Below are 12,803 nucleotides of genomic sequence, written 5' to 3' on the forward strand. Positions count from 1 at the left end.
AGTAGTAACTCCCTTTTCCATCCCTATCCTGACCACCCACTGACTACTGGCAACGTATAAACCACTATCTGCATATGACCATGCTTTGTTGTTGTTTGTGTAGATTTTATACTAGAAGCTCAGTTTGATACTCTCCAATACAGTTCTTAAGGAAGATAAGATCATTTCCATATAGCTACCATTACTTTCAAATGACAGAAAAAATTGCATTTTAGTAAAATTGGATGAACTTTTTATGTGTGAGATATCAATTCTTTTTCCACCAGATGGAATTACTCCAATTCATGCAATAAATGATTATTACATTTTTGAAAGTTATCCTAATTTTTCCAGTTGGGACTTTATGCCCATTTTAAGTCATGGCATCAGTATGTTCTTGAGTTCACCTCACCCTCCCCTGGGAAGCAGTGATACATAGGGTTTCTCTGAGACACAAGTAGAGCTCTGTTTACCAAAATATCATCTCTTTCCTTTCATGTCAGTGCAAAGGTCCCCAGGAAATATTCAGTTTCAGAAGTGGCCCTAGATAGGAATAGGCAAATGTACTGCCTCACAGATTACATAGGACTCCAATAGTGACCTAAAAGAGGAAGGCAAGAAGGACATTTTGATTTTTCTTGACAGAAAGTTGGCAGAAATCAGAATCACCAAATTCTTATAACTAGAGATTACAGGGGTAAAACAGAAGAGTTTTGTTTATGACAGGGATGCCCCTCACTGTAGGCCTTGTGAATGGTAACAGAACCATCTGAGAATTAGTACCATCAATATTTCACTTATTTTACGAAGAGTTTTAATACAAATTCTTAGAACTTATAATAGAACATTGAAATAATCTAATAAAGTCACCTTGAGACTAAGGAATTTGAATTTGAATATCTTATTCTATTCTAGTTAAACATCTTTGATCTCTAATCTTTAAGAATATTAAAGTTTATGGTGATATAATGAAGAGTAGTCAAACAGCAAAAATAAAACATCAATTTAAAAATAAACAAGGCTACCTTGAGGAGAGTATGTTGTGTGAAATGTTGAGGAGAGTGTGTTGAGTAAAATAAACCTGAAACAAAAAAACAAATATTATTAAGCCTCACTAATATGTACTATCTATAATGAGCAAACTCTGAAAATTGAATCTGAGAGCACAAATTTATCACAGGAAAGCTTATTGTAAAGATGTGATTGTAACCATCACATCTGAGTTGAGATGGTTATTTCTAAATTCTGAGAAGCTGAGCTACTCGTGTATTACCTGATCATTCCCTGATACTTTGGGTATCTGTGTAACACTTACAACTCAGAGTTAGAGTTCTACAGTTGTTAAATTCAGCATTACCCCATATCGCAGCTGTTAAAAAAGCTGGAAAAAAGATCAGACTTCAACTAGAAATATGAATGAAGCTGATCTAGATAGGATTAAGGCAAATCAGACTAAAGGGTAAAGAATGATATTGAATGTATTCTAAAACTCCAAGTTCTGTGAGAGACCAAAGGAAGAAATGTTTATTTGGTGCAACCTTTATATTTTTTGTAGCACACTATCTAATTTAACTTGTATAGTCAGTTTATTCAAACACCATAATTACATGGAAACATGGATAGGGAGTGAGATCTGTTTGGTTTGTACAGGTTAGTGTGATGCCCTGATACATCCCAGAGTATTCTGGGCAGATAGTAAAAAGTATTAGCAAGTCTCCTTGAGGGATTGGAGGAAAATGTGAAAATATTTAACTTCCTCACCTGAGGAAGACCTGATATTCTTACAAGTACTGGGGACTACCAATTTAATAGGTCAAGCCTTCAATCTTGGCGGTTACCCTTATGAAATTTATTTCTGAAAAGGAAAAGCTAAGACTAGTTATAAATAATGCCCAAGGGTAACTCTCAGAGAACCTCTTTTGTTGCTCACCTGTGGCCTCTCTCTCTAAGCCAACTCCACAGGTAAACTCACTGCCTACCCCCTTCCTCCCATCAGGGACTTAAACTGGCAAGGTGGGACAGAACTCCCGCAGATGAGGCTGGCCCTAGCACCATGGGGTTGAAAAGCCTTCTTGACCAACTATCTTTGGACCAAAAAATGTAAACTGAAAGTGTCCTTTAACCATTACTCAACAAGGTGGCTAAAAATAGTGTGCCTGCAAGACTGCCTTTTCTAATTCTGCTCATTTCACCAGGAAGCTATTAGGAGAAGATGGCTATACTCTCAAAGATCATCCCTCCTAACTGCAATGTACAGATCAATATTTGCTTTATTACCAGGATTATTCTAACAGAGTCCTTTTGGATTGCCATTTAACATTGATATTGAATTCTGATGTCCCTTGGATGGGTGGATGATGGTAGAGGTATTACAAAACTCCTGAAATAAAAGCTGTTTAGAAAGCTTCACATCTTCAGCTTTCCTTGTCAGCGTGCATGTCCCTTTAAGATGTTGCTAGCAGAGGTAGATCCAATGTTTCAGTTCTGCCATTCCCTGCATTAATTTAGTGTAACAAAGTCTACATTGTCTGCAAAATCTACAAACAGGTGACTCCATGTTACCCAAAGTACAAGTGTAATGTAATTCTTCCAACACTAAGGAAAATAGTTGCTATGCACAGCAAGATCAGTAAAATCCAGGAACCACCTCCAACTTCATCTTGATCTAAGTTATCGTCTATTTCTTAGAAGCTCACTCTTCACTTAGATGGTTTCTGTTACACTTCACCAGGATAATTTCCCACACTATCATTACTCTCCTTTAGTATAGAGACTAAGCCTTCAGCAGGAACCACTTCTGCAGTCTATTGTCTTTATTGCAAGATCATCAAGAGAAAGACAGCTATCGTCAGAGAGTAGATTCTCCTGTAGACTACAGGATGCTTCATCAGGAGAAAGATCTTGAAGGAGATGAGAGGTCTTCTCTTGGTTATCCTCATAAGAAAGGGAATCTTCAGTGTCTTTTAAGCATCCTTCCAAAAGGTTGTTCAAATAATCTTGTTTCTTTACTGAAGAAACAGTTTCTTTACTTTATTCATCCTGTCTTCCCTTTCCTCTGGGGTCATACTCACCTCTGGTAGAACTGCACTTAGGTCAGGTATTTTATTATCCTCACAGAGTGCATGCGTAGGACCATCTGAGTCAATGTGACCCTGTGGTGATTTTCCATCATTGCCTGTGAGATCAGGTTGTGTAGCTCATTTAATTCATTGTTCTCAAGTTGGTCTGTGGACAATGTCTCAGCCAGAAACAGGAATTGGAGTTTCTCTCTTTCAGTCTAGCAATATTTACCCTCAAAAATCAACACAGGAGGTACATGGCCATGGCCTGGGAAAGTCAATGGTTCTATCATTGACTTGCTGGAAAGAAACACACTAGGATTCTCAGAAGTGCCTTCACGTTTGGTCACATCCTTGCAAGCCTCTGTTTCAGCCAGCTGCAAGTGGTTGTCATCCTCAGAAATATTCTCGGAAGAGTCTGGCCTAGTCATGTTCTCAGCTGTCTCTGGGGACTGGGCCTGGAGCTCCAGTGAGACTTCAGTCCTACAGAGAGGCTCCTCTGTGTGCTGGTTCCCAGCATTTACTAGAAGGCTCAGGGACTGTGTCTGCTGGTTGATCTGATTATCATGGGCACTGCTCTCCTGATTTCTTCTTTTTATTGGCTTTTTAAAATTTAGTTCCTTGTCGAGATAGACCTCAGCCTGTGATTCTTTGGCTGTAGCTCCCCTTTCTTTTGGAATGTTCAAACACTAATAATTGCATAAAGCATTTCCTTCCCAGGGAGTTTTTTATAGCTGCTATCTTCTGTTTGGATAAAAGAGGGCCTTGATGTGTTGTGCAAAATTTAGTAAGCCATTCAGAATCTTCACCATTAAATCCTTTTCTGAATTCCTTAGAGTTGTAACTGTATGTGGTTGTGCACACTTCCATTTTGTTTCCCACTGTTCTTTTTAAAATATTTTTTAATTATGAAATATAACATATATACAAAGAAAAGAAAGGAAAAAGAATAATTTTCAAGGTACATTTTAAGCAGTTACAGACCAGATTTCAAAGTTTTTTTATGGGTTATCATTCCACTGTTTCAGATTTTTCCTTCTAGCTGCTCCAAAACACTGGAGGCTAAAATAAATATCAATATAGTGATTCATCATTCATACTCATTGTTAAACCCTATTCTTTTTGTTATAACTCCTCCTTCCCCAAATCTATAGGGATCTCTGAGCAATGCCCATTCCAACTTTTTCATATTGGTAAGGGGTGTTAGCAATAAGGGATAGGAGGCTGTAATTAGTTGATAATCTTGGAGAGGCTGGTGCCTCTGGATTTCAGGATTTGCTGGACTAGAAACCCTCTGGAGGTTGTAGGTTTCAGGAAAATAAACTTGGTGCATGATACTTTCATAGAGTCTCGGTTAGAACCCTAGGTGTTCCTAAGAGTTAATAGTAATGATGTTGTTTGGGGTTTGGAGCCATAGGAACATAGGTGTTCTTAAAAGTTAATAGTAGTGATGTTGGTTGGGGTTTGGCAAACCATAGGAATAAGCAATGTCAAGCTGAAGTTTGCCCAAGAGTAGCCTCCAAAAAGCCTCTCGACTCTACTGAACTATCTTAGTCACTAATGCCCCATTTGGTCAGGAAGGAACTTTCGATCTCACTGTGTCAGGACCAGACTCATCCCTGGGAGTCATGTCCCACATTGTCAGGGACTTTCACCCCTGTATGTCATGTCCGACATATGGGTGAGGTATTTCCCAATGTTCTTGAATGGCAGAAGGATTTGCAAGCAATTGCTCATGATATTATTGCTCAAGCTGAATGAATGTTATTGCTTTCTCTTAGTCCTCCTCCTAGAAATAGGACTCTACTATCTGACTAAGGAAAAGGGGAAATGCTCTAGAATGCAACTGCTCAACTTCATTGCATGTAAGAGAGAACAGAGGTTGCAGAACTAGCTTTGGAGCTTCAGGTTGATTATTAGCATTTACCTCAGCAACCTCTTCATCACCAACTGCATACAAGGCTACACTTACTATCTTTTCTTGCATTAAAGATGTAGTATCCCTTGAAGAAAGTCTTGATGATATCTTCTTAGCAGTGCCTTTTTTGCTTCTTGAACTTATTTTTTCTAGTTATTGTTTGTCCTATCCCAGGAAGCCCTGTCCATCTTTGGGGGCTTCACAAGAAGTGTTTTCATTTGGAACTACCTTGCAGCTTGATGTGCTGCTTTCATTATGGTTGAGACTGTCCTGTTCCAACACCTCAGGTTTTTTCATGCACTGTTAGTGGGGGCTAAACATGCATGCCCATCCCCATAAAGTTTATTTTCATTTTCATCTGATACAGAAGGTACGTGTGTTAGTATACTTTTCATACTGTCACCAGAATGAGACCATCTTGTTCTAACTGCAGGCTATTTGTAGGAATGCCATTCATTAAAGCATCCTTTGGTGAAACCTTCAAGTTTCACTAAAGTCCTTCCATGTCTGGGAATTGGAGGCAAAAGGAGGGCTACTGCTGGATGCTGGGTTTGTTTCTAGCCTCACTTACTAACATGGCCACCAACGAATTGTCACAGAGCTTGTTCAGGTCTCTCGCTGTTCTTGTGGAAGAGACACTCCTTGCTTCCTGCCCCCTGCATATGACTATTTTTGAATAATGGAAAGCAATGGGAGTGGCACTAGCCATTTCTGATAGAGGGGCAATGAAAACTGTTTAATTCTGCAGTCTCTTTATCTTCTCCTTAAAGTGACTAGCAAGTGTGGATGGCAAAGTATAGTCGGCCTGGGTTCCTGAAAGAGAGTATATGTAGTGAAGCCTTGAGAAATAACTCAATATTACGTTAAGCTTCTGTGATTTGGGGATTGTTTGTGGCTACAGAATAATAAGTAATACTCCTCTGTCTACTGAAGCATCACACTTCAATTTTGCTTCTCTTGTATCTTCCATCTCATCCTTAACCTCTGTCCTCTTTCCCTGTCTTGAATTTCCCATGCTTAAGGTTCTTTCCTTGACTCTACTTCCTCCTGAAACCTTTATCCAACCTCTCTTTTCTCCATCATTCACCAACTTATGGAAGAACAGTCTTCTTTTTCTCATTTACTGCTTAACTTTCAACATATTGATATCTGGCTTTCACTTCAACTTACTATTGATATGTTCTCCAAAAGAGAGCATTCTAATTGTCTACTGCAATGATCTTTTTATATGTTGCAGCCTTCTTGCCCTAGCTACTAAACTACGAAGGTTGACACTTTTGGGATAAGCCATTTACTCTCAAAATTCATCCCTTAACTGCCAAGATACCACTCTCCTTAAATTCTTCCTATCCAAAGATTTCTTCCCAGTTTCTCCTTCTGGCTCTTTTTATTTTTTTCTATTCACCTCTTAATTTTAGTGATCTCAGAAGTTTCGTTTTTGTATATTTCCTGTGCTTGCCTTCCTTTGCCAATCTCATCCACAATAATGACTTACATATCAATAGTCCCAACTTAGACCTCTCACATCAGTCTCACTTTCTACTCTTTATTGGATTTTTATTATCTAGATGTTCCTCAGATGCCTCCAACTCAACATTTCTATAGCAATTATCTCCTTTCCTTAAGCTGGCCCCTCCTTTTCTCCTATTTTGAATATTTACATCACTTTCCACAGAATTGCTCAAACTAAAGATCTCAAAGTAATTTTCAAAGTCTTCCTGTGCTTTTCTCTCACTGCATATATATTCTTTCCCAAAAAGTTACTTAAATTTCTCAACTACTTTCATTCTCACTATTACTACTGTAGTTCAAGAGTTTGTAAAATATCATGTAGAAAATGTTTTAAAAAAATCATGTAGAGACAATCTTCTATCCCCAAGCCTCTGTTCTTTAATTCACCCTATAGGTACCTGACTTAGTTAAAAATATTTTATAATAAGGTTTCCTTATTATCATTCCCTTGAATTAAAAAGAACACCCTCAGCCTCCCATTGCTTCCAGAATAAAGTCCACAATCTTTAATTTGGCATTCAGAGCTCTTCAAGGGCAGAATATATATATGCATTCCGAATTACTTTGATTATATGAACATATAACTTTATGTTAACTGTGGACTGAATTGAAGCATAGATTTTCCTGTGTATGTTTTATTATAGGGTGAGGTGGTGAGGTCGAACCTTTATTGCAAAAGAACGTACTGCCCCATGGAATTGAAGGTTGCTAAGATAAGGGTGAGCTAAATTGCATAAGGAAGGCAGGAATCCCCTAGGTTAGAGGAGATTGAGATTCTGAATTTCCCCCAAGAGTAAAAGTTTTAAACACCCTTTAAGTTGGCTTGGTGGTCTTGATAAAGGCCTGTGACAAGGTAGGCATAAAGATTTCAGTGATAAAATTATGAGGTAAAATTACTGTGAAAAGTAGAAACACTTAAGACCAGAAGGTTGGCTTGGGTAGCAAATTAAGTAATTAAAATGATTTTTCTGGGGTCTGTGAGGCAATAGACACCAGAATTATCTATATCTACATCCAGTGGACAGATATGGGTCATGGACCGGTAGCTGAGTGACTGATTCTAAGAACTGCAATGCAGTGAGCCCAGGCCAGGGAAGGGTCTTGTCTAACTCCAAGAAGAATGAGTACGCCGGGATGTAGTCTCCACCATGGTGGCAGTTTGGCTGAGCTCTCTCACTTGGGTTGGACCAGCAGGGTGTATGTTTTCTTTTCCTTCCTGGGCATACTGGATGTAGCTCTCCACATGATGGGTGCTAAAGCATTATACTATGTTCTAGAGAACCCAGCCTTCATTACCAGTGGGATTCTACCTTCCTCAAGGGAGTGTCTGAGTTCTGGCTTCAATATGATTTTTGTTTATTTGTTGTTTATTTATTTATTTATGTTTTATTTTTTATTTTTGAGGTAGGGTGGTGAGTTGACTTAAAGCAGGGACACTGGCTTCAATATGATTTAAGAGTGGATAAGTTGGATCTTTACATTCCAGAAACCAGTCTGGGGCTTTTTGAACCTTTCAGAAAAAGGGGATCCAGGAAGAGGAAGAAAGACTGAACTCTTTCTAACCTGTAAATGATGGGGTTCCAGTGTTGCATGGGGCATCACTGGGGGGCTGTCATTTGCACCTAAAACTATGAAATGGGGTGCCATCTTTATATTAGGTAGTATTGTCATTTCTCAGTTTGCATTTTAAATTAGCTTTATTTAAAATGTTACAAATTTAACCATAGTACATAGAACCTTGAGTAGGGCATGAAATTTTATAGGTTTGTCCAGAGTGATACCCTGATAAATTCCAGAGTGATTTGGACAGTGAATAAAAAAGTATTTGCAAAGTCCCCTTGAGGGAATGAGGAGAAAGGAGGAAAAGTCAGCTTCCCAAAGTGGAGAATTCTAGATATTCTCACAAGCAGTGGGGACAACCAAAGCAATAGGCTAAGCCGCCAGTCTTGGGCTTTGTTCATATGAAACTTAACCCGGCAAAAAATAGGCTAAGCCTAGTTAAAATTAGGCCTAAGAGTCACCCCCAAGAGAACCTCCTTTGTTGCTCAGATGTGGCTCCTCTCTCTCAGCCAACAGGACAAGCAAACTCACTGCCCTCCCCCTCTCTACGTGGGACAAAACTCCCAGGGGTGTAGACCTTCCTGGCAACGTGGGACAGAAATCCTAGAATGAGCTGGAACTCAGCATCAAGGAATTGAGAAAACCTTCTCAACCAAAAGGAGGAAGAGTGAAATCAGACAAAATAAAGTGTCAATGACTGAGAGATTCCAAACAGAGTCGAGAGGTTATCCTGGAGGTTATTCTTACGCATTAAATAGATATCACCTGTTTAGTTAAGTTGTAATGGAGAGGCTGGAGGGAACTGCCTGAAAATGTAGGGCTGTGTTCCAGTAGCCATGTTTCTTGAAGATGATTGTATAATGATATAGCTTTTGCAATGTGGCTGTGTGATTGTGAAAACCTTGTGTCTGATGCTCCTTTTATCTACCTTATCAACAGATGAGTAAAAAATATGGATTAAAAATAAATAATAGGAGGAACAAATGTTAAAATAAATTTAGTAGATTGAAATGCTAGTGATCAATGAAAGGTAGGGTGAAGGAGTATGGTATGTATGATTTTTTTCTGTTTTCTTTTTATTTCTTTTTCTGAATTGATGCAAATATTCTAAGAAATGATCATGATGATAAATATACAACTATGTGATGATATTGTGAATTACTGATTATATGTGTAGAATGGAATGATCATATGGTAAGACTGTTTGTGTTTGTGTGTTAGTATGTTTAATAAATAAAATTAAAAAAAGAACATGCCTCCCAAAAATAAAAAAATAAAATGTTACAAGTTAGCTGTTTTATTGATTAATTCTAGAATCAGTATCCTAAATTATGATATTTCTGACTCTATGTTGAGCATCTGTAAGATGACCATTCTGTCTCATAAATGCTGGAAAGGAAGAAACAAGCATGCCCATCTGGACAGTCAAACTGCGAGGTAATAACTTCAGCTGAAATATGCTATCTTTATTCCTTCAAGAAAACAGAACTAAAGTCAATATCACCCTCAGGAAAGAAACTTAGTGCTCACTACAAGAAAGATGGTAGGACATCTGTTGTGCTTATCTGTAGCTTATGTCTTAAAAGTTTGCATCTAAAACATGAGGACATTCCACAACATGAGGACATTTTTAAGATCTAGTATAAACAGTTCAGAGCTGAACTGGAGAAGACTGAGGAAGCTAAATGTATTATGGAGGGTCTGCTCTATCTTTATTTTTAAGTACTTTGTGCAATTTCTTTCCCCTCTAAGGGAAGATTGAAAAACAATTAATTCTTATATCTCAGTGATACAAAGAAGACACATCAGCTGTCAAAGAAAATGCTATTACCACAAAGCCTGGCACCATTATTTTGTAGTTTACATTCTGCTTAATTCCTCTCATTTCCCTCCACTGAAAAATATATTACATCATCTTTATATTAAAGGACTGCAGGAAGCTATAGACTTCACTGCAAAGTTTTTAAAACTGTGGAAACAGCCATACTCATAAATTGATGGTGCTTAAAATGATCACAGGCTGTAAAATCTTACTTTAATACTTCTGAGCATATAAATGAGAGCTGAATTTGTTCCAAGCAAATTATTACTATACTGGCACATCCTCAGTGGGGCTTTTGGATTTTCTGGCTATATACAATTGACTATCTGTGATGGTGTGGAATGAGTTAATAGTATATTTCTTTCTCCAGTTGAAGCCTTGATAGTCTCACAAGTAGTGATATTTATTTTATAAAAATCATCAACACAACAGATCATTGTGAATAATTCTGATTCACAGAAGCAAATATGGCTGTGATCACAAACCTATCTAACTTCAGAATAATCTGAGAAGCTTTTCATATATGCATGCAGATTTCCAGACCCCAATCCTGGAGATTTCACTTTAATAGGTCTAGGAAGAAACCGAAGAATCTGAATTCTAAAAAGCTTCTCATATGTTTCTGTGATTAACCAGGTTTAATAACCACTAAAGTACATGTTATGAAAGGTGAATTGATACATAATTAGTAACTCTGATGATTATACCTGTTCTAGTTTGCTAACTTCTGGAATGCAATATACCAGAAACAGAATGGCTTTTTAAAAATTTTTTGCATGGGCAGGCACTGGGCATCAGACCCAGGTCTCCAGCATGGGAGGCGAGAACTCTGCCTGCTGAGCCACTGTGGCCTGCCCCAGAATGGCTTTTAAAAGGGGGGATTTATTAAATTGCAAGTTTACAGTTCTAAGCCTGTGAAAATGTCCAAATTAAAGCAAGGCTATAGAAATATCCAATCTAAGGCATCCAGGGAAAGAAGACCAATGAAGTTCAGGGTTTCTCTTTCAACTGGAAAGGCACAAGGCAACATCTGTTAGCTTTCTCCCCAGGCTTCTTGTTTCATGAAGCTTCCCTGAGGGCATTTTTCCTTCCTCGTCTCCAAAGGTCTCTGGCTGCATGGGCTCTTATGGTTCTCATGGCTCTGAGGCTATCTCCACAATGTTTCCTCTTTTAAAGGATTCCAGTAAACTAATGAAGACCCACCTAGAATGAGTGGAGTCTCATCTCCATCTAATCAAAGGTTGATAGCTACAAATGGGTGAATCACATCTCCATGGAGATAATCTAAACAAGTGTCCAACCTGAAGTCCTGAATAGGAATTAAAAGAAGCTGCCTCCACGTGACAGGATCAGGATTAAACCGTGGCTTTTCTAGGGCACATAATCCTTTCAAGCCAGCACAATAAATAAAATGTATTAGTAACGTTATTGTTTTAAGAACTATATTCGGAGGTAATAAATCTCATGATATCTGTTGAGGTAAAATGGGAACTTTACGAACAAGAATGTGAAGCTTAAAGAGGGTCTCCTGCTGGGGGTCTTTTGGCTTGCAGTTGGTAGGAATGGGATTCAAACCCAGTTGCTCTTGTTTCAGACCTTGAGCTCCTTCCCTGTACCGTGTAGGGCTACGATACTATCTTGCCAACAGTTTAATGCTATCTTCCTCTATTATGATGTCAGAATACCTAGTAGCATACATGTTCAATGAGATGATAATTAATAGTATACGGTAGTTGTATTTAGACTGGGTAGGGAGCGAGAATCCCAGAAGATGCATGCAAGGACTCAGAGGGTTTTTGAATCTTTCAAAATTATATGTAAAATCATGCATTTATGGGTAGCTGACACGTTAGCTTTTTTTTGGTGCTGTAGCACGCTGCATTCCACATTCTTTTTTTTTTTTTTGCATGGGCAGGCACCAGGAATCAAACCCGGGTCTCCAGCATGGCGACCGAGAACTCTGCCACTGAGCCACCCCACATTCTTTTAATAATAGCACCTGATTTTCTTTTGGAGCACAACTTCTTCCTCATTGGATACATTTTGGTATTAATTAAGGTGCTCGAAGCTTCTCTAGCCTAGCCATAGGCATATGACTTATGATAAGCTAACTGCAAGTCCCTCTTTGGGATTTGAATCATGAACCAAGTGGTACAAGACAAATAATGTGGAATGTATTCATTCTAGTAGAGGTGCCTGAGTAATTCCTATAACGAGGATGCTTTAGAAGAGCTTGATTCCTATTTTTTCAGTCAATTTGTCAGCCTTCTCTTTTTATGTGAACTGCTCCACATTCTTTCATAAATTATTTTTCTTTTTGTAAACCAAAGGTGGTTCTGAGGCTTGCAACCAAAGAACTCTAGCAAATGTGTATTTTTGTTTTGGGAAGAGAATCCAAAACTTTCATTAGATCCTTAAATCAGTCACCGACCCCAAGAATATTAAACATGGAGCAACTGGAAAGGGATTTGACACTGTTAGGAGATAATAATGGTGAGAAATATACTCTCTTTCGAATTTCAGCAGCAGGAGAAATTCCTGTACTCCTTCCTGCTTCTGTCCCACCTCACCATTTTAGGGGTGATGTTTTCAGTCCAGATGGCACTAAAGTGAACCAGCCCTTTGTAGAATAATTTTGTTCTCTTCACATCCTCCTCCTCACTTCTCATCTTGCACTGGCAGACATGAATGAATCTATTTACTTTCTTTGTATAAAAAGCATTTAATCTGAATGAGTCAGTCTCAGAATATCTAGGGTATATATGAAAAGTCCATATTCCTGTGCCTTCCCTTCTGTTATGAAGGATGAGCTGATTTTGATTCCATGTAAGACAATTTTCTGTTTGTGTACTCGGTCCTATCTCCTCTACTCAGTGACTTTGCATCACAATTATCACTCCCAATCTCCTGCATCACCAAATTCTGTGTCTATTAGATCATTCCCTTCAGCATA

The 12,803-nt window shown here is 38.4% G+C and overlaps 1 pseudogene; it reads right to left on the bottom strand.

Moving 5' to 3' along the window:
- Nucleotides 1-2,434: 2,434 nt before the first annotated feature.
- Nucleotides 2,435-12,519, bottom strand: LOC143686860 (consortin pseudogene; annotated as a pseudogene).
- Between the last annotated feature and the right edge of the window lie 284 nt (nt 12,520-12,803).

The sequence above is a fragment of the Tamandua tetradactyla genome, chromosome 6, assembly GCF_023851605.1.
Source record: "Tamandua tetradactyla isolate mTamTet1 chromosome 6, mTamTet1.pri, whole genome shotgun sequence".
Lineage (NCBI taxonomy): Eukaryota > Metazoa > Chordata > Mammalia > Pilosa > Myrmecophagidae > Tamandua > Tamandua tetradactyla.